The sequence below is a fragment of the Helianthus annuus genome, chromosome 13 (assembly GCF_002127325.2).
Source record: "Helianthus annuus cultivar XRQ/B chromosome 13, HanXRQr2.0-SUNRISE, whole genome shotgun sequence".
Classification (NCBI taxonomy): Eukaryota; Viridiplantae; Streptophyta; class Magnoliopsida; order Asterales; family Asteraceae; genus Helianthus; species Helianthus annuus.
In genome coordinates this window covers 147,369,855-147,390,261 of record NC_035445.2, presented here as the reverse complement: position 1 = coordinate 147,390,261, position 20,407 = coordinate 147,369,855, and the positions used below count along the sequence as shown (strand labels likewise).

The 20,407-nt window shown below is 36.7% G+C and overlaps 1 long non-coding RNA gene across 5 annotated transcripts; it reads left to right on the top strand.

Moving 5' to 3' along the window:
• The first annotated feature begins 208 nt into the window (after positions 1–208).
• On the top strand, positions 209–5,186 carry LOC110899657. 5 transcript variants are annotated; one of them, XR_002570406.2, is made up of 6 exons: positions 210–539; positions 859–1,384; positions 1,470–1,678; positions 1,771–2,474; positions 2,682–2,720; positions 4,878–5,186. It is a non-coding gene; the product is annotated as an uncharacterized LOC110899657 (long non-coding RNA). The 5 variants fall into 5 exon arrangements; XR_002570408.2 differs by having other exon boundaries at positions 211–539; positions 859–976; positions 1,220–1,384; positions 2,682–5,186; XR_002570407.2 differs by having other exon boundaries at positions 212–539; positions 859–976; positions 1,234–1,384; positions 2,682–5,186.
• The last annotated feature ends 15,221 nt before the right edge of the window (positions 5,187–20,407 follow it).

The following is a 20,407-nucleotide window of genomic DNA, read 5'->3' as shown; positions in this document are numbered from 1 at the left end:
TCGAAATTACCTTCTAAACGCTACTAGTAGGAGCGTCCAACCAAAAACTTCAAGGTTCTAACCTAAAAGTTTCAAGCTCCTTCAACCAAACAAGGTTTTTTATTAAGTATGAGCTTTTTTTTAAAAGGTTAAAGCTATAAGCTCCTAAAAGCTCTATGCCAAACATACCCTTCATCGATCTAGAAGCCATGATATTATATTATATATATATTAAAGAGAAAGGTCGGTGGCTACATGCCACCTACCCTTTCTCTTTAGTCTTCCTTTTCCTCTTACCTTTCTATCGTCATTTTCTTCAAGAACTTTCTAGGACTATACGTAATTAACTTGCTCCAAATCCCCAGAGCCCTCAAAATTAAACACAAACCAAATCAAAATATCATAAAACCCAAACCATAGAATCGATCGATCATGGCGCGAGGAAATCAACCGGAGACGGAGTACTTGCTCGGATTTCATTAACAATATCCGATTCACCAGAGTCAAACGAGTCGCGTCTGACGCCGGATTTGTGGCCAAGGAGCTGTTGAAGAGCACCGGTAAGGCGGAATGGGCGATGCCCTTATGTTATTTTTTGTTTCTCGCTTTGAACCTTTTTGTTTGAATCGATGTTAGTGTCAATCCGACTGTGAGTCTGGATCTACGTGATAAAAGGTTATGATGATGAGGTATTGAGGTTGACCTCATCTGAGCCTCCATAGCCGCAAGTAACTTAAAAATATTTAGGTGTTGAAGGTTGGTAAAATTATTTTCAGAAATTTATATGGTCAAACATAGAATAAAAAGACTTTGATTGCAACTCCTTTTTTGTGTTAACTTTTTTCTTTTTCGTTGTTCCTAATACGTCGTCGTTTTCAGTTAGTTTGAAGCCAACGTTATTGGTGGTGGTGGTGTTGAGTTCATCCATGGGATGTGGTTATGCTAAACGATCAGAAACAGAATTGGTGTATCACTTTCATTGTCATCCAATACATACGTAAGTAATTTGGTTAGGTTTGAAATGAGAATAACCTGAAAAGGTAGGTGTATAGTTGGAAAGTTATTCTTTTCGATTTTTGAGTAATTGCATGTCAATCCCTGAAGTATGAGCCTTTTTTGTGTTGTTCATACTTCATACTATTCTAAAAATGTGAATGATGTATTTGAATATCTAGAACAGCCTAGAGCATGGAGAACAAAAATCTAATCTATTTGAACGATACTAATGGCAAAACAATAGCTTTTACAATATAGGTAAAAGTGGTTAGGCTTTGGAGAAAACCAAATCCTAAAAAAAGTTGGTGAGATATGGGCTATTGGGATGGTGCTCATGGATGAAACGGTACATCGGGTAAGACAACAAATGTAGTGTACAAGGAGATTTTTAGTGAAACGCATGATCCAGGTAACAATCCTCTCCCTTTGATTTAAGTTTCTTTTGAAATCTCCTGGAACAAAATTACTGAGAATCCAAGTTGGTTTTATTTTAGTTTCAGTTTTACGGATTAAGGTGCCCTTTCATGGTGGTGTGAAATGGGAAATGGAGAAGAGTTATTTATTTATTTTTCTCTAAAAAGATGTTGTGGAAAACTTACGTGGTAAAATGGGTGATTTCAAAAAGTATTTATTTGTGATCATTTGACCATGAGTAAATAACTCTGCTACTAAAAAGGGCAATCACAAACTCACTATCCGAGAGGTAATTCTTGGTGTTGGTCACTTCAAAGTCCTTTTCAATTGAATTTTGAGATTTTTTTGTTTGAATGTTTTGATTGTTTGTCAAATCTACAGGGGTTGATGATTTACATACATGTGGATCACTATAGTCAAAAGATTCGGCTTATTTGCTATCAGTTTATGGACCACCTTGCAAACATCAAAGAATGAGTGATTCATACTTTGTTTTGTTAGTCGACATGTGTAGAATGATTATTGTTTCTTTTTATTTTAGGGGCTATGATGATAACTCACTCTTTGTGCATTGTTCAGTGTTGGCATGTATTTGTCTGTGCTTTTACATCACAATCGGATTATGCAGCGATGGTGGTTTATCCTCTTCAAAAAAGATGAGATATTCCGTGTCTTGGCGGGGCAGCTGACATGCTGTGGTGTTTAAGTGCTTGCATCACAGTCGGACTATGCAGCCATGGCAGTTTATCCTCTTCATTTTGAAGATGAGGTATTCCGTATCTTGGCGGGGCATAAGCTTCACATATCTGAGCCTCATTCTTCCTTTGTTTTGTATGCTAACGGTCCTTTGTTGACATTGTCCTTTTATTTTTTCCCTACTTGAATAGTTTTGGCTTTATGCTTAGCTTGAATGCCTCTTCGTGTGATTTACTTTGCTTTGACAAAGTGATTGGGCAATATACTCATGCTATGATGCTAGGAGATGGTTGCCATGATCACATGGCAACCAGTAGGTTTGTAACCTGTTTTGGGTTTGTTTTCCTCTAGGTGAAATGCTCTAAAGGAACCACAAAACTCTACCAAATGTAAGTTATTTAATTATGTTTCAGATTCGTAGGATTGATAGATGTAAACTGATTATACCAATCTATCACTGACTTGGTTATTAGTTGCTAAATCATGCCAACATAATTTGAAATTAGTAGTCGAATAGTTGTTTTTATTCCTTTGTTTGTTATTTTTTTGGGTCTTTTCAAATTAACTTTAGTTTGTATTATTGTGTATTGAATCAGCTTGCAAAGCTAGGATGGGATCGCAGGTGTCACTTCAAGGTATTTTTTGGTTTATTTCTTTCAAAGGTAAATTCACACGTCACGCGTGTGACTTGATGTCGCCACCGCAACGCGCGGCGCTGGTAAAAAACTAGTTTACAATAACAAAGAAATTTTATTCAGCTCTAAAACATAGTAAAAGCAAGAGTTCTATACTCATTAAAAAAATCACAACTTCCTAAGGTAAATAACTAATGATACAAACACACGTTTAGCAATATACAATCGTAATCAAAACATGTGCCACTCATCAGTCGATCTATCACTGGTAGCCACACATCAATTGCATAAAGCTGGTAGCATACAAAGGTCCACCTGGTGAACAGTACAAAAATACTCTTATCAAATCATTGTCACACCTAAGGTATCTAATACCACCCGTTTATTTGACGTAACATACACGGGGGCAGACCCAGGTATAATTCTGGTTGGGCGGGCGCACCCCTTATAAAAAATAGTATATTTTTTAGGGAAAAAACCCGACCGCACCATTTGAAAATGCGCTTGAACCACTCATCCGCACCCTTCAGCAAATAATTTCTGGGTCCGCCACTGAACATAGAATACCCAAATTTGCATGATGTGTTAAAATGGTCCCCGTAATCAAATATTAAGTTTACTAGGACGTAACATGTAAGACACATATTTGCTTGCCGTGTTAAAACAATCAAAAGAGTCCCTAATATTTTATATCGTTATTGTTTAAAAACCCAACCTTCAAATATGTTATGAACATCTGAATCGATTTGAAATATTATGAGTATTTAAAATTTAAAAAAAATGAGTCAAACTTATTGATTGTTACGTCTTAAAAATGATAGAGCTCCATCAGATTTGTAAAGCTATAGAGTTATCATATAAAAACGTGCTATATTGGCAATTCTAGCAACAATTATCCTCATTTTCTAAAATAGTTGAAGATATACCACACATTCCACACAATATATATTATACAATTTGAACATCATGTTACTTTACATTATTGTTACGCAATGTGAGAATATGTAACCCAATAACACAATTGTATTCCAATTAAACAAAAATATATGAAAGTGAAACAAACCTACAACTTGAATCTCACATCTCTTAAAAGTAAAGATAATTGATCAAGATGAACTATAACTCTCAACAGTGACGGATCCATAATTTTTTTCTAACGGATTTATTTTGATTGATTTTCACTAATTCTCACTAATTTTTCCCAAATCATTTAATGTTTCCACTACTTTTTTCCAAACCAAGGGAGTTTCTGGAAATCCAGGAAACCCCTGGATCTGCCACCGAGTCTCAAAGAAATTAAAATATAATATCATTCATAAAACATGTATGCTAAACAATTATTTCCATAAAACATGCATGCCCCATTTTATGTAAAGTAGCATACTATATCAATAGTATCATTTATAAAACATGTGTCATACTCATTATTATGATTGTGATTATAAAGCAATTACTTTTTCAAACACAAAATGGGGTTTGGCTTCAAATTAAAAGGCGATTCTAATTGGTCAAATCTTATAATTTATTTAATTATCAATATATGACGAAAATGACTTTATTTATTTGGAATATAATAGGATGAGTGTTATATGTGGTGAGTGTCATTTTCCATACTTTAATACCTTGCACATGGGACAGTCCCCTTCAAATTCTGGCACGTGCCAGTAATGCCCCACAAACAATATACCTTCCTCTCAAAAGAAGTAGGTGCTCTTTACATCACTAAAAATATAAAAATAACTAAAAGTCATTGTTACATCATGCCCACAATGCGTGGGTCACACAATATAATTGAATACAACCAAAATTAATGATTTGGTTTCAAAACTACTGTTCTAGTGGTGGTTACGGGTATCTAAGTTTCATTTATGGTGATTTCGGGTGAGTTTTTCTCTTCAGATCTCAAATTCGAGTCTGGTGATAGGGGTTTCTTATTGAGGGGTTTACATTGAGGATCTATTATGCGAGGGGGCTCTCTAGCGCGGACTCGGTTAAGACAACGTATACTAGACCTCCCGATATTCGCGAATAATTCATATCTTTCAAAAAGAATGATTTGGTTTCAAAATTAACTAATACTTTTGATTCTGATTAGGGTGGTTTAAAACTAAATCAAGTTAGTTGACATTTGTCTTTTATATACTATCGAGCCCTCAGGTCACTGATGACGGTCAAAGAGTCTCGTTGACGTTGCAAGAGTCCTGCCCTTCTGTCCTACAAGAAAGAAAACTGTTAGCCTCGTCACGGAGGACCCCTGAGGGGGAATCCGTGACCAAGCTCCGGCGCGAGATTAAGTAAACTTGCCGGGGATAACGAGAAGCCTATTCTGACGGGAGTTGTCGTCGGAATATTCTCCTTGGTGTGAATTCTAATGTATATAAGTAAATGTATGTGAGTAAATGCTATCCGAGGTTGTCGGAATAAATGAGGCCACAATGCATTCAATGAAAGAGGATTTTCTGTGTTCCTTTCTCGAAGAGCTTACCTTCCTTATATAAAGGGAGTGACTTATCTTTGTTAGGAATCATAGTCGGATCATCTAATGGCTTCTTGGCAGCTTTGGAGAACTCAAACACGTGTCTGAGTCCCAACGGCAGGATCACAGACTTCATTAAATGCAGCCAGCTTAGCGTACTTCCTTTTCCGGCCACTTTCCCTTCTCTATCAGTCATGCATTTATTGCATTATGCAGTTTTTTGGATTTTCTTCAATTTCCCGCTCATTTTCTATTGTTGTATTTTTTGAGAGAAAGCATGAGGATTAGGCTTACCAGTGAGCCCAAAACGACAACAGCCCAAGACGGGTTGTGTTGGGCTACCAACGAGGCCTGTCGTCATATACGTGTTTAATGATATCAAATGTTCACATGACCAAGTAAGTAATTCAATTTTTATGTAAGGGGTGAGATACTATAAGAGTTAGTAAGAACGACATCATTCGTGTAAAGGTATAGAAAAGTTATATTATAACCATGTTAGTAGCAAGTTGACAGTGGCTGATCCAGAAAATTTTTCTAGTGGTTCCTTTTGGTATATTCTCACAAATCATCCAAGGTTTCACTACATCTTTCCAAACCGATGGGGTTTCTGGGAACCCAGGAACCCCCTGGATCCGCCACTACAAGTTGACGGTTCTTGCATTAGCAACTATGTGAGTCTTATATGGACCATAACCATCAGCTTTAAACTGGATGCATTTAGGGATGAGAATCCGAGTCTCAAAATCTAACAAGAGCGTTGTATTTATCTTGCACCATTGCATTCACATAAGCGACCCATAGGGCTTGTTCAAGGGCCCAAAGTGTAGAAAGTATGGTGATATTAAGGTTATGTATACGGGTGAGTTTGGTAATGCCATGTTGGCATCAAAATGACCATGATATGGGTATAGTGATATGTTATACAATATACGTCTCCAATGCATGTGCCATACAAAGTAAGAAACAAACAAAAATCGACTAGCATATCTCTAACTCCTAACATGTAAATATGTACACAAAGAACACTTAACACGTTAATAACTGCTAATCATGTATGATCGTTAGTGGTATGTAACAAGAGAAAAAAAAAATAAGGATGAACAAAAAAAAGCAAGAGAAAAAAAAATAAGGATGAAAAAAAGAAAAGATTATAGTAAGTTTCTCGAGATCCTCTTTATGGGCCTAGCCTCAAATAAATGTCACTTACTTTAGAATGGGCCATTGGGTCATCTTGAATTATATTTTATTTTACTTTAATCGGATAATATTAGTTACTTTAGTAATATTTAAAATGTTAATCATTGTCCTTAGTGTAGGGATGAGCATTTGTTATTGGGTATTGGTACCAAATTTTTCATATCGAAACTTTTTCGGTACCAGTTCCTACTTTTTGGTATTTTCGGTATCGGTAGTTTCGATACCGATACCGGTAGAATACCGAATTTTACTTTCAAATACCGGTACTGTACCGGTACCATACCGTACCGAATATTTCAGTACCAGTACCGATACCTAGTTTTGACGAATTTCGATACCGGTACCGGTTTGGTACACTACCAATACCACACTCATCCCTACCTTAGTGCTATCAGGGGCGGACCTGTAGTGTAAACGGGCGTAGCCCGGGCTACGGCTCAAGTTTTTACGAGTAGTGTAAAAAAATTTTTTTTTTCCGATTTTATACACAGGACACCCCTGAACAAGTACGAGGACACCCCTAAAAAATTTTGGGATACCTCTGAGTTGAAGGTCTAGTTCCGCCACTGAGTGCTATAGTTGGTAAATTAAGTTTTTTAATTAATTGCTTTGTGGTTTCGCTTCTAACAACTACTAACAACCGACATAAATAATATAACTAGCTAATCAATCAACAACCATAAAACAAACAAATGACATGTGGGGCTACGATTATAAAAGAACATTTAAACTAAACAAGAAATGTAATGGTGCAATCTCCCCGCCTATTTATGTCATTTTCGGTAGAGATTTATTAGAGGAGCTTAATTAAGAGTATACCATTAGATTCGATAAAAGGAGTTGTTGGTGTATTTGAAAGACACGAAATAAAAAAGAAAAAATAAAAAAAGAGTATCAATTACACGATTTTTTGAGATCAAATCTACAAGTTTTATGTGGGTTAGGAATAGAGATGGTGCACTTTCAAGTTGTAACTCTCGGTGTTGTATATTTGGTTTTTAGTGTTTTCTTGGGTTGTCAATTTCTAACTTCTTACTAACGGTAGCTTTAAAAAAAAACTCTTTAAAAAATCACACACAACAAGAAAATCTATTTATTTGTTATGTATATTAGGCTAGAGGGCGTGGTTTAAAGTCCTATGGGCTTTATTACGCCACGTAAACGTCACGTAGGTGACACATAAGCAGAGGACTTTATCACTAACATACATGGTGTGAATGACGCCCCTTATAAAACCCCTTTTAACTATATTAAAAAAAGATAAGTAGAAAAATCTGATTGGTTGATGAAGGTGGGGCCCCTTGATATCTTCCTCCTCGCGCACACTATTCTTTTGGCGGAAGCCAAGAATAGTGCCCCCTTTAACGGAGGCGGAATGGTTTAGGGCGCTAAACTTCATGAGGTGGCGGGGGGCGCAAAGCTACACCCCCTTGCCTTAGGGTGTAAGGGGTCCTCCCCTCATGAGATGGGGGATATTTTCACTCATCAAATCATATTTTGTCATGTCATTTTTCTTCTCATTCTCCCCTCTTGCCCAAAAAGAATAAGAAGTGGTTTCCCTTGTCATGGGGTAAACTATTTTTTTTTAAATACTTAATTAATAAAAGTACAATAAATTAAATAAAACAATTACATTAAATTAAAAATAATAAAACATTACATTAAGTTAAAAAGAAAATAAAATAAACATTACATTAATTAAAAAAAATTAAAATAAACTAGATTAAACTAACTAAATGTACTAAGTACCTAATTTTTTTCACACTCTTAGCACGCATTGGCTGATTCATTATACTCCATTTTGACTTCAACACACCAAAAGCCCGTTCCACGTCTTTTCTTACCCGTCTTGTGTTGCTTCTTGAACTTTTTTTCGTCAAGTTGGTGAGGATATGAAAATGATTTGACAAACACAGACCATGTAGGGTAGATTCCATCCACGAGATAGTAGCCACGTTTGTATACGTGGTTGTTAAAGTAAAATGGACATTTTGGGGTTGTTCCGTTTCGTTCATTTGAAATAATGGAGATTGTTGAAGCACAATGATGTTGTTTTATGCACCTGGTGGACCGCAAAAAGCATGCCAAACCCACAAATCTTGAGAGGCCACCGCTTCAAGCATAACCGTAGGGTAACGATGATCTCCTCTCATATATTGGCCTCGAAACTCTGTGGGACACATTCTCCATACGAAATGGGTGCAATCAAGGCTACCCACCATACTAGGAAGGTGATGTTTATCCTCATGAGCTTGGTACAAAAGCGCCATGTCTTGGCTTGCTGGCCTACGTAAGAGCTCGGGAGCGTGTATTTTACATACCGTTTCACATAAATATTCTAGACACTCGCGGGAAGTTCTTTCGGCCATATCTACATACCCGTCGTTCTCGTCTGGAGTGTTATCGGTTGCAAGTTGTTTAATAGCCGATGAAACTTTTTGCAACGGTGTAAAACCCTTCTCCATTCTCGCATCTACGCCCTCTTCAAACCACAGGTTATTCGCTTCCACGTCGGTCAAAATTTTTAGAAACAAACTTTTTGACATACGGAACCGGTGACGAAAAATTTCTTCGTTATACTTCGATTCCTGGAGAAAATAATCCGCCTTAAGGATTTCGTGGTAACTCTCACGACCACGACGAAGATACGTTTCTTACTAGATGTGCCCGTGTCTTGTAGTTCGGCTTCGTCGATGAGTTTTGTGAAAAAACTTATGCTACTATCAAATGAATCACTGTTATCGGGTGGGAAAACTATTGGTATTTCTTCCACAATTTTTAAATAAAATAGGGGTAGAGATTTATAGTTTTGGAGAAATGAGGAAGTGGGTTGGTGTGGATTTATTTAAAATGGGTGTAGGTTTATATAGATTTATATAAAAAACCTTTTTTTTAAAGTTAACGGCTATATAGCCGTTTGAAACAAGGTCCAACGGTCAAATCAAGCTAGCCATCCATCTCCGCATGCGGCAACCTTTCCCCAATTCATCTCCTCCCCGCGCGGCATAATTAGGTGACGGTGGTGTTTCCCGAGCAACAAAAGGGCTTGCCGCACCCCTTGCCGCTTCCACCCGTACACCCTTAACACAACATTTCAAATCCAGACTTTAATGTTTTCTTAGATTTAAAATAATCTGTCATATCAACATACTAAATACAAAATTTTACTTTGTTTTAAATGTTTAAAGAAATCATTATAACAATTTAAAATTCGATTTTGAAATTGAAAGAATAAATTATCTGTTTTCCAAAAAAAGTAAATAACATTTCAAATGTAAATTTAATTTAATAAACACTAGGTTAACATTCAAATATAACTTTAGCTACAGTCATTTTTTTAGTTTTATGTTTTGGCCTCTCAATATTTTAACTACTAAAATGTAAAACTCAACTTTAGGTACACTAAACCTTTTCAGTTCTATGTTTTCGCCTCAACATTTTGTCCACTAAAGTTTGTTAATTTGTTAAGAGACCGATTTTACTATACTAAAATCATGTATGCTTTTTTTTTTTTTTTTAACTTTCTATATTCTTAGGTTCGCAAACATTGTTTGTTTTCTTGCTTTTTAAAACTTTTTTTTATTTGAATACGTTATTTTTTTGTGCGTAAAGAGTTTTTTCTTTTTTTTAAACGAAAGTTACAAATGTTAGCAACTAGTAGTTGCTCCGCCCGCGTTGCGGGACGATGGCCGAATAATTCTCAATCAATTAAAAAAACACTACAATAATTTTGCTAGGAAGAAAACTAAAATGATGATAAGACCGTAATTTTTGGCTCAGGGCAAAATTGTAATTTTTCAGGTCTAATGAGCGAGGGTTACTGGGTTAGGCAGCTACTTGACACCGAATAAAATAAACAGAGTCAACCAATTAAAAAAAACTTTTATAGTTTTGCTAAAAAAACTAAAACGGTGGGAAAAACGTAATTTTGAACTAACGGCGAAATCATATTTTTCATTTAGGGATAAAATCGTAAATTAAATGGACCAATGAGGGAGTCGCAGGCAGCTGCCGGCATGACTGTAATTTTCATTGGGGACAAAATTGTAATTTAACCAGGAATACAAACAAAAACGAAGGAGAAAATGTAAAAAGTTGAGGGCAAAATCGTAACTTGGCTGTGAGAAAAAAAAAACCTAATGGCAAAACTGTGAATTTAAACGGGGCAAAATCATAAATTTGAACCGATGGCGAATTTGGAATTTTTAGCTGGGAGCAAAAGCGTAAATTTATTTTTATGTGGTGGTAAAAACATAATTTTGACTTGATGGCAAAATCATAATTTTAAGAGAAAAAACTAATGGCAAAACTATAAATTTAAACTGGGCAAAATGGTAAATCAAACCGTGGGCAAAATTGGAATTTTTAGCTGTGAGTAAAAGCGTAAATTTATTATTAAATGGGGGGGGGGGTAAAATCATAATTTTTTGAACTCGTGGCAAAATCGTAAATTTAAAGCGGGATAAAATCGTAAATTTGTTGGGCCAATTGGAGAGTGTCAGGCAGCTGACACTATTCTTTTTGCCGCCCATGTGAGCCAATAGATGGCCACCACCACCCATTTCACCCAATAGGTAAAAACCACTATTCTCGCACATCGAATTTGTATACGTTGAATAATGACGTTCACATTTTATTTTTCTTATATAAAATTGTGTATTTAACATTCATGAAGACATTATTTTTTGTGAGTACGACGTCTATAGTTGGGAGGTTATCGACGACTTCCACATGTGGTTTTTCTTATATAAAGTAACGTGTGTTGACGTTTCGACGTTACTTTTTCATGTTTTTAAACTCTCTCTTTTTGTTGCAATATTAGCTATCAAGTGCCGGTATCGTATTGATATTGTAAAGAAGCGAACCAATACCAACCAAATTGAAATTTTCGATGTTTTTACGCTATCTCTTTCTTTGATTTTTCTAAGTTTTAATTTCACCGCTTATAATATAAATAATATACCCGTATAACCCATTTAATTATTTAGTGATTTTATTTTTCTTTAATAACTTGCGTTCATTTACTTAAAAAAAAACTTAATACGACATTGCGTTTAAGATTTTATCTCGGCATTTTGTTGAAACCAAGGTTTTATTTAAAGTTGAGTGTTTTTTGGCATCGTAAACTACAGCGAGCCGGTACAAATCGAATTGATAGCAACATCGATACCTGCATCGATGTTATTAGACTGGGTATGAGTATTTGTTTCATGTTTTTGGATCGATGTAACACGCATACCATGACTTTATTATTTGGGTTATATTTTGGTTGTTATACTGAGTACTGATATCATACACTCAAATTACTCTGCATAAAAAACCAAATCGATACTAACCAAATTCCAACCGCAACACGCATGAAATTCTACTAGTTAGGGTGGAAGGTGTGGTTACCTCGTTGACCTAAGAGCACCTCCAACCCTGACTGTTGGAGGGCGCCGAAAACCAAAACCAAATTCAAATTCCAAACACACATCAACCGTTGGCCGGGATGACTAGGCCTCACCCGGTTTGGTGCTTCGGACGGGTCCAAACTTGACAATGTGGACCCTCCTCGTTTCTAAAGCAATTAATTTTTTTTTTGTTTGGATTAAATAAAAAAACCTTTGAAATTGTTTAAATTAATAACCTAAATATATAAATTAAAAACAACATAACTTTAAAAAACAAATATATGAAATAAAAATAACAGAAACTAAAAAACATATTTATTAAAATAAAAAAACATTATACAAATTAGACAACTCAAACCTAAACATACTAGATAACTAAACTTAAAAAAGCTAGATAATTATAGTTAAACAAACTACATAACTAAACTAATCATCAACCCCCCAACAGTCTGAGTCGTCATCCGAATACGCAACTGGTTGCATACGAGAATGGTTTTTTAGTAATTGCTAGGACGAGATGCGACTTGCATACGAGGAAGGTGTTTCTAGTAATTGCTAGGATGAGATGCGAGTAAATCTTCTATTGTTTGTAACTTGGTATTCATGAAGGGCCTTGACAATCGCTTCTGCCTATGTTATGCCGTCACCATGAGTTATCTCGATGTTGGAGTGTTGATGAAATGTGCAAACATCCACGAACAGAGTACCACACCTTGAAAAAACTTAATGTAAAGAGTCATTAGCTTCACCTACACGTTCATGGAATTACCGAAACAAGGTTGTTCTAAATGCAACAGCTCTTAGTCTATTCTCGGACACGTCCATCCAAGAGGTGACCAAAAGCTATGTCTTAGTCTTCAGTCCAAGGCCTTCTTGCCATTTTTACGAGTCTTTGTAGTGAATTATGAGTTGAGAAATCCACATGTGGTGGGTTGAAATACGAATTGAATTTATAGCTAGTAAAGAAATAGTCGTTGTAAAAGTAGTTCTTTGAAAAAATTGTCGTTGGAAAATTTAAATATTCTTTTTTAGTATTTGATTTTGAATTTATTATTAAATAAATAAACCTAGACAATGAAATAATGAAAATAACTAATAAATAAATTAGTTATAGATTAGATAAATAAATTAGACATGGGTTAGATAAAAGGAAAAATAAGTGACCAGGTGAAGATTTGAAATGGCTTGTTACTGCTGGAAAATGTAGGTTTGAAATGGGTTGGGGTTCAAAATGTCATGCTATGTTGATGTGGCAAGTTTGGATTTTGGACAAGGTTTATTATTGTAGATGCTCTAACAAACCCACACATAGCCGATAGAAACATACCACCTCGAATTAACCCACAAAACCCATTTAACCCAATTTTGGTGGGGTTGGTTAACTCCTTGAACTCACACAAAAATGATGGAATACGATTGGTTAACCCTTTGATACCACACTTTCAATCGCCATCCTATTCTCCCACTCTTGCTAGTTCCACAACCGAATTCATCAATTCGATCAAACCACCCCACCCGAAAGAGATGCGCCCACGCCCCCTTGAACCCCCACCAACTCGCATGCTTGCGAGCTCTTGATCCCATCCACCCTTATATTCACAATTGACTCGAACTCGTCACCCCTAAACCTCTTTACACCTAAATCACGTTACACATAAACCTGAACCCGCAAATTTTATATTGGTTTAGTATCTTGACATGCAGGATTTTATATCGGGTAGGATTTGATAACCGACGCATACGACCCAAATTCTTTTCGCCTGCCCTAAAACCATAATTCCCCAAACCCAAGATTTCCGATTGGACTCAATTTCTGACATTTTCCACCAGATCTCCGATCGCACGATATCGACAATGGCTTCAAGATGCAACAGATTTATCAACAAAACTTCAATTTCAAATCTCAAATCCGCTTTTATATCCACCCCTAAATCTCCTGCTTCGTCCCCAAAATTTCCTCTTCCGTCGCCGGTTCTTTGTTTGATTATTAGTTTCGATTTTATGATTTATGTGAGTACAGTTTATTGATAGTAGGTTGAAATGTGATTTGTTGAATGTAATATATGTTTTGTAATTAGGAATTTAGAATCTAGTTTGAGTTTTGAATATAGGAGTCTGATTAATGCAAAGTTATACCATTAGTGATTAGGTTCTTACTAGTACCGTACTGAACCGCAAACCGGTATGGTATCAATACTGAAGTTTAGCTAAAACTGTGTTATTGTGTGGGTTAAAAGTCCTGAACCATAGCCTACCTTACCGCATATTAAAAACTGATAAATAAAACATTTAAAGATAAATTTAAGGCCCCACCTAAATCACCACCCAAATCTTCTTCATCCCAACACCATTTCCAACCAACCACCCACCTTAACCATCATCTTCACCAAGAATACCAAAGCCACACCCTTGGATCCAGAGCCCACATATCCAACAAAAACCGCCTATATAAACCCACGTCCTACCATCGTTCGCAAAAGAATTCAGACAACTGAATCACGTCTCTTTATTCGGATCCAAAAGCTTAAAAATTCCCCAAAATCATCATCAAAACACAACGAGAGATCGTTGCCACCGGTTAAGGAATGCAGAAAGATGTGAGGAGATTCGCTGCTGTGTAACGGTGGTCGCGCAAAAAAACCAATCATCGGCAGAAACTGCCACTGTTCCTGTCGAAGACGGGTGACCTAATTGCCCCTAAATGGTTAGAAAATTGTGGTGTCCATATTGATGATAGTTAGTTTCTACTTTCTAGACAAGCAAAAGTGATTCATTTACAGCACAGATGGCGGTAGTCGGTAGATAACGGAATCACCGTTGTGTGTTTCTGAAACAGAGTGTACTACAGGGAAAGTGCGAGCGTTGTGGATGATGATGAAATTGAGGAGGAGGAGGTGGTGGATTTTGGATGCGGAGGTTACCGCTGCCGACATTGTTGATGACGACGAAGGTGTGTACGAGGTGGAGAGATGTGACGAAGCAACTTTGGAAGGCTGCTGATGAGGTGAGACTAAGGGTACCGGCGAAGGTTCAGGTTGGATTTGGTTGATCAGTTTTGCAGAAATGTTTTGCTGAAATTTGTTAGATCGGTTGTGGAGGTGGAGGTGATGGTGGCTGTGGTTATGGTTTTTCAAAGGGCAGAGAGAGAGAGAGAGACACGGTAGAGAGAAAAATATCTGTCTGGTATAATACTTATTTAATTTATTTATTTTGTTTTACTTAAGGGCATTATAGTCATTTTACACCAACTTAACTGATAAAACTAACCTTCATCCATGCTATGGACTATTCGGGAACGAAAATTGAAAAGCTGGGGACTATAGAGGCAATTTTAGAAAGTTAGGGACTAAAGATGAAAAAGGACAAACCACAGGGACTATCCGGGCATTTAACTCTTTTAATAAATGAAAATTGCATGATGAATAAGGTAGATTAATCAATGTTAATAACGTCTGTAAAATTAAACAGTTATAAAATGTAATACTGACAAAAACAAAGTTGTTTTATATTCGTTCTATATCATAGCTTAAAGAAGGGGAAATGAATTTTATCACCCTAAACTAAGAAAAATTGGCCATTGCCACCCCCAACTTTCACTTTGGCTCCCACCACCCCCAACTAGACACTTGGGTGGCTGTGTCACCCCGTCGTTAACCAGACACTAACTAGGTTAGTTTTTTTGCTGACATGGCTAATTTATCCTATGTGGCATGCTGATGTGGATTTGGAACATATTTTATAAATAACAAAAAAATAAAGGACTAAATAAATAAAATACCCCCTACTATCAGCTTCATCTTCATCCATCTTCAACCATCGCCCAAACCCACCCCTTCACTACACAAACTCACAACACCATACTAAGTCACCATCATTTGCTGCGGGAAGAAATCCGCAAACTGATAAACAAATCCGAAACAGATCACGGTGTAGAGGAGCCACATGTTCAATTTCAGCCACAATTTCCGGCTGGATTTCTCGTTTTTAGGTAAAGATAGGTATTTTGAGAGGCAGAATTGCAGCAAAAAGAAGCATACACAAACCGATATATAGAGAAACGCAGAATTACAGTTTCTCAAAACAAATTATCATACTAGCTATTCTAACCTAGTTGATTCAGGGAACTTACACGTCTAATTGATCAATAATCGATCCATCTTTGAGTACTTCTAGAAATTAATTATAGCAAGGAGGTTCACTCCATGAAGGAATCGTATACGGAACCGCTACTCCACCGCCACGGCATTGCCAGACGGTTTCTGCACTTTTTTCTTACTCTCTAGCAAACTGGCATCTTCACCGGTGGTAGAATTACCGGGCAGATCAGTGGAAGGGTTCTCAGGTGGCTATGGTTCGTTAGGTTGTACGGATTTATCTGGTTCGGTGTTTTTGGGGAGTTGTATGGGCGGAGGAGGGGGCATAAGAATCTTCTTCGTGTCATCTGGCGTGTTTGTTGTGGTGGTGGTATCTGCCGGTGGAGATTGATCGGAGGTGGAGGTGGTGGCGGTGGGGCTAGGGTTACGGGGCGGCGGAGGACCCATATCGGTCGTCATATTGGCGAGGTGAAGTGCATTATACTAGAAATAGAGTACAGGCGGAGGAGATGAGTCCACGTAGGTTGTCCACTCATCATCCCCATGCCACGTAGGATTATAAAACAAACTCAGTTAGTCATTGTTTAACGAAGAGGTGACACTGCCATCTAAATGTTAAGTAGAGGGTGGTGTGAGCCAAAATGAAAGTTGGGAGTGGTATTGGCTAATTTTGCTTAGTTTAGGGTGATCAAATCCATTTCCCTCTTAAAGAATACTAAATAATTTAAACGGCAACTTCTTCATTAACTTCTACTTTAAAACGTGCAAGACGTCGTTCAGGAATACGGGCCAAAGCTTCTGTGCCTCTATAAACCATCATATCAAACTTTGACTCGGAAATCATGTCGAAGATAATAAAGTGTTCATTTTGAATTTTCACGTCTTCTTTAATACGATTCCATCCTGTAGTCATATAAAAAATTTGACCATGTTTTTCCATAACAACCAACCATGTACGGCTAGGAAAAGCGGTTATAGTAACATGTTTCGTAGGTAGTATGTTCTTCAACTTATGATGAACAAAAAATCTGTCGATAAGCTGTAAGTACAAAAATAATTATTTACATTAAAGAAAGTTTTATAAAATTTGTCAAATACTACTATAGTAAAAAACTTTAAAAAAACAAATAAAATAATTAACAAATGATCTTTAGGTTCAGAGAATTGGGATGTTTGACAATATAAGAAATCACCTTGAGCAAGTGCCAAATCTTGATAAAAGTATATAAATCTAAGAGTTAGACTACCTTCGTACTGAGTACTGAAACAAAAGCAATGAATTCTTTGGTAATATTAGTGACTTCATCATATTGGACCATTCTTCATGGAAAAAGTACGAAGAACCTGCTTTCCTAATTTTGACAGTAAAAATTCTTCCATCCATCGTAATGATTCGAACCATACCATCAGGAGCTAACTTGTAATCAGCTACCCAATTGTGGTAACTCCTCGGTAAAATCTGTATACAAAGAAAAAATTAATACAAACATATAATAAAGAAATATATTTGATAATAACATCGACATACCAAAGAATTCACCTTGTTGTTTGATAGATAACGTATAAAAACAATTAAGCATCTTCAGTAATAATTAAACTTTGAATTGGATGAAGATGCTTTAGGTATTATGTATATTTATAAGACAAAGATATTTATGGTTATAGTAATAGGCTCAATTACGGTGCACGTAATTTTCTATTATTTACAAAAATACATCATGATTTTATAAAAGAAGATATATTACAAAATTATAAAACATAAAATTTGTAATTACAAATTTAAATATATAAATATAGTTTTCACGAAATTATGTATTATATGTAAACTTATAAAAAAAATTTCGGATTGTGTTTTTTTTTCGGATTGTATATTAACAAAAAATAATTTACAAATTTATAGTCTTATAAGTATACTGAGTTGCTATCGCCATTATATTTGTGCTTAGCACTTCTTACAAGTTCACGAGGAAACTTTTTTTTGAGTCTGCGCGTGTAAGTGCACCTTGGATAATAAATGCTGGATGCTGCTTATTAATTGAATCTGCAGGGACTTACTTTGTAATTTGTTGAAAGTTTGTTTTATCTTAACAAATTCGGACATATTTGTGTCTTTGGGGTCTGAATTTGTGATTTGAGTTTGTCATAACTTATTATTTTGTCCGAATTTGTCTTTGTGTATTGTCAGTACTTATAATGTTATTGTTAGACTTGTCCGAATTTATGTATATTCGGACTAGGATGTGTATTAGTCAGGATTTATGTGTCCGTACATGTCATAATTTATGTATATTTGGACTACTACTGAATTTCGGGACGAAATTCCAAACCAACGGGGGGATGATGTGACACCCCACAAAAACGCAACAAAACTAGCTTTCTCAGTAACTGCGTGCTAAATTTCAGGACGAAATTTCTTTCAACTTGGAAGTGATGTGACAACCCATATTTTCCGAAGTCTTTTCTATGTATTGGTTTCTTTCACACTTTGTTTTGTGATCTAATCTACGTGTACGTTATATGAAATAAATATATGTGGTTGATTTTACTTGATTGATTGTATGAAATATTTGTGAGGTTGTTAAACATTTTGTGAATTATCTAAACGTAGTCGTACACTAACTTCGGTTCGCACACTACTCATGGGCCCGCACACTCTTGTGTTCTTGTTCTCAGCCCAAACCCTCATCACTTGTGTCCCGAATTCACAGCCCAAAGGAAGCATGAAGGTTAAGCCCGACTTGTCCCTTGTGCGCATACACACACCCATTTGGAGGTTGATTTCCATAATCTTGCAGACACACAAAATAATCAAACCCTAGTTCTCTCCTTCCTTCTTCGAACCCGACGGCAACCCCTTCTCTCTCGAGATTCTCCTCGATTCCATCTTGTATTCGGTTACATGTTTAGGGATGGCAATTGGTCGGGTTTGGGACGGGTTTAGGTAATCCCAAACCCAAACCCGGTTAGACAAGCTTGTCCCAAACCCGTCCCAAAACCCGTCGGGTTTCTAGCGGGTAAATACCCATCGGGTATCGGGTATACCCGCGGGTTTCGGGTAAACCCGTTAATTTAAAAAGATTACTAGTTGGGTATACTCATCTCAAAACCCATTGGGTATTTATCGGGTAACTACTAACCGGTTACATTTTGTATTGTCATTATAAAAATATATATCAAATAACTACAATGTATATGGAATAGAATACCTATATGTGTAAAAAATGGATGTATCACATATATACATATTTAATAATATAAAAGAAATTATATCGGGTAAACGGGTACACTTTATCGGGTAATTGGGTCGGGTAAACGGGTATATCACTAAATCCCAAACCCGTCCCAAACCCGCGAAAAAAATAAAAACTATTCCCAAACCCATCCCAAACCCGATTAACCGACCCCAAACCCGTCCCAAATATGTCGGGTTTCGGATTTACTCAGCGGGTTCGGGTTTGATTGCCATCCCTATACATGTTTGCCATTGCTCGATTTAGCTTCGTGTTATACTTGGTTGTATGATTTTATGATGTGTAGTTTGATTTTGCTCTTGCTTAATGTTCGATATGTAAGATTGTATGATAGTAGGATTCTTGATGAACACCTTGCGATAATCAACTGTTAGATCTAACTTAGGAATATGATTGATGATGATCGATGATCTAGGGTTCATGCATATTAGAGTTCGATGAGCTTTGGTCATGATAATAAACCGGTATTCCATGTGATTAGGTCGAAGTTTTCTTATTGTAATGAGTTGAATCGGTTTTATGTATGATTAAATGATGATTGTGTTCATAAAAATCGATGTAAATGATTGTGATTATGTTGATAAGATGAAACGGCTATGGATTAGGGTTTATGTGAATCTTTGGAAAGTTGTGGAAGTTGGAAAATAGTTGTTTTGATCGAGTGAATCATGGGTGGTTGGTTGGAAAACTTATTAGCCGTGATTTACGGCAATGTTAAACGGACCGTGTAGTCGCACATTAGTGTGTCGTACACTCTAGATTGCCTACCGTACAACCCTCTGATGCACAGAGGTTAACCGCACACTAGCTAATCGCACACTCACATATAAGACACATGAAACTGCATGTTGTGTAACGTAGAAAAACATGATCGCACACTATAGTGTGGCCGCTCACTCTTACGTGTGTCGCACATTATTGTGGGCCGCACACTTGTATTGGACTGTTGTATGTTATGGGCTGTACATTCACATTAAATGGGTTAAGAGTCTGGTCGCACACTACATTGGGCCACACACTGATCTGGGCTACACGCATAAAGTGGGCCGCACACCCCTTAGGTCGCACACTCGAGAGGTGGTCGCACACTCTTGTTTGTGGGAAGAAACATTTGGGCCGCACATCAGTTGGGCTCGTACACCGGTACGGAAGTCGCACACTTGTGACGGGCCCATACGTTGGGCCGTACAATTAAACTGTATACACTGGGTTTTTATTGTGAACGTATGTTGTGACTGTTATGCTATACGTGTTACGTGATGATCATTGTTTA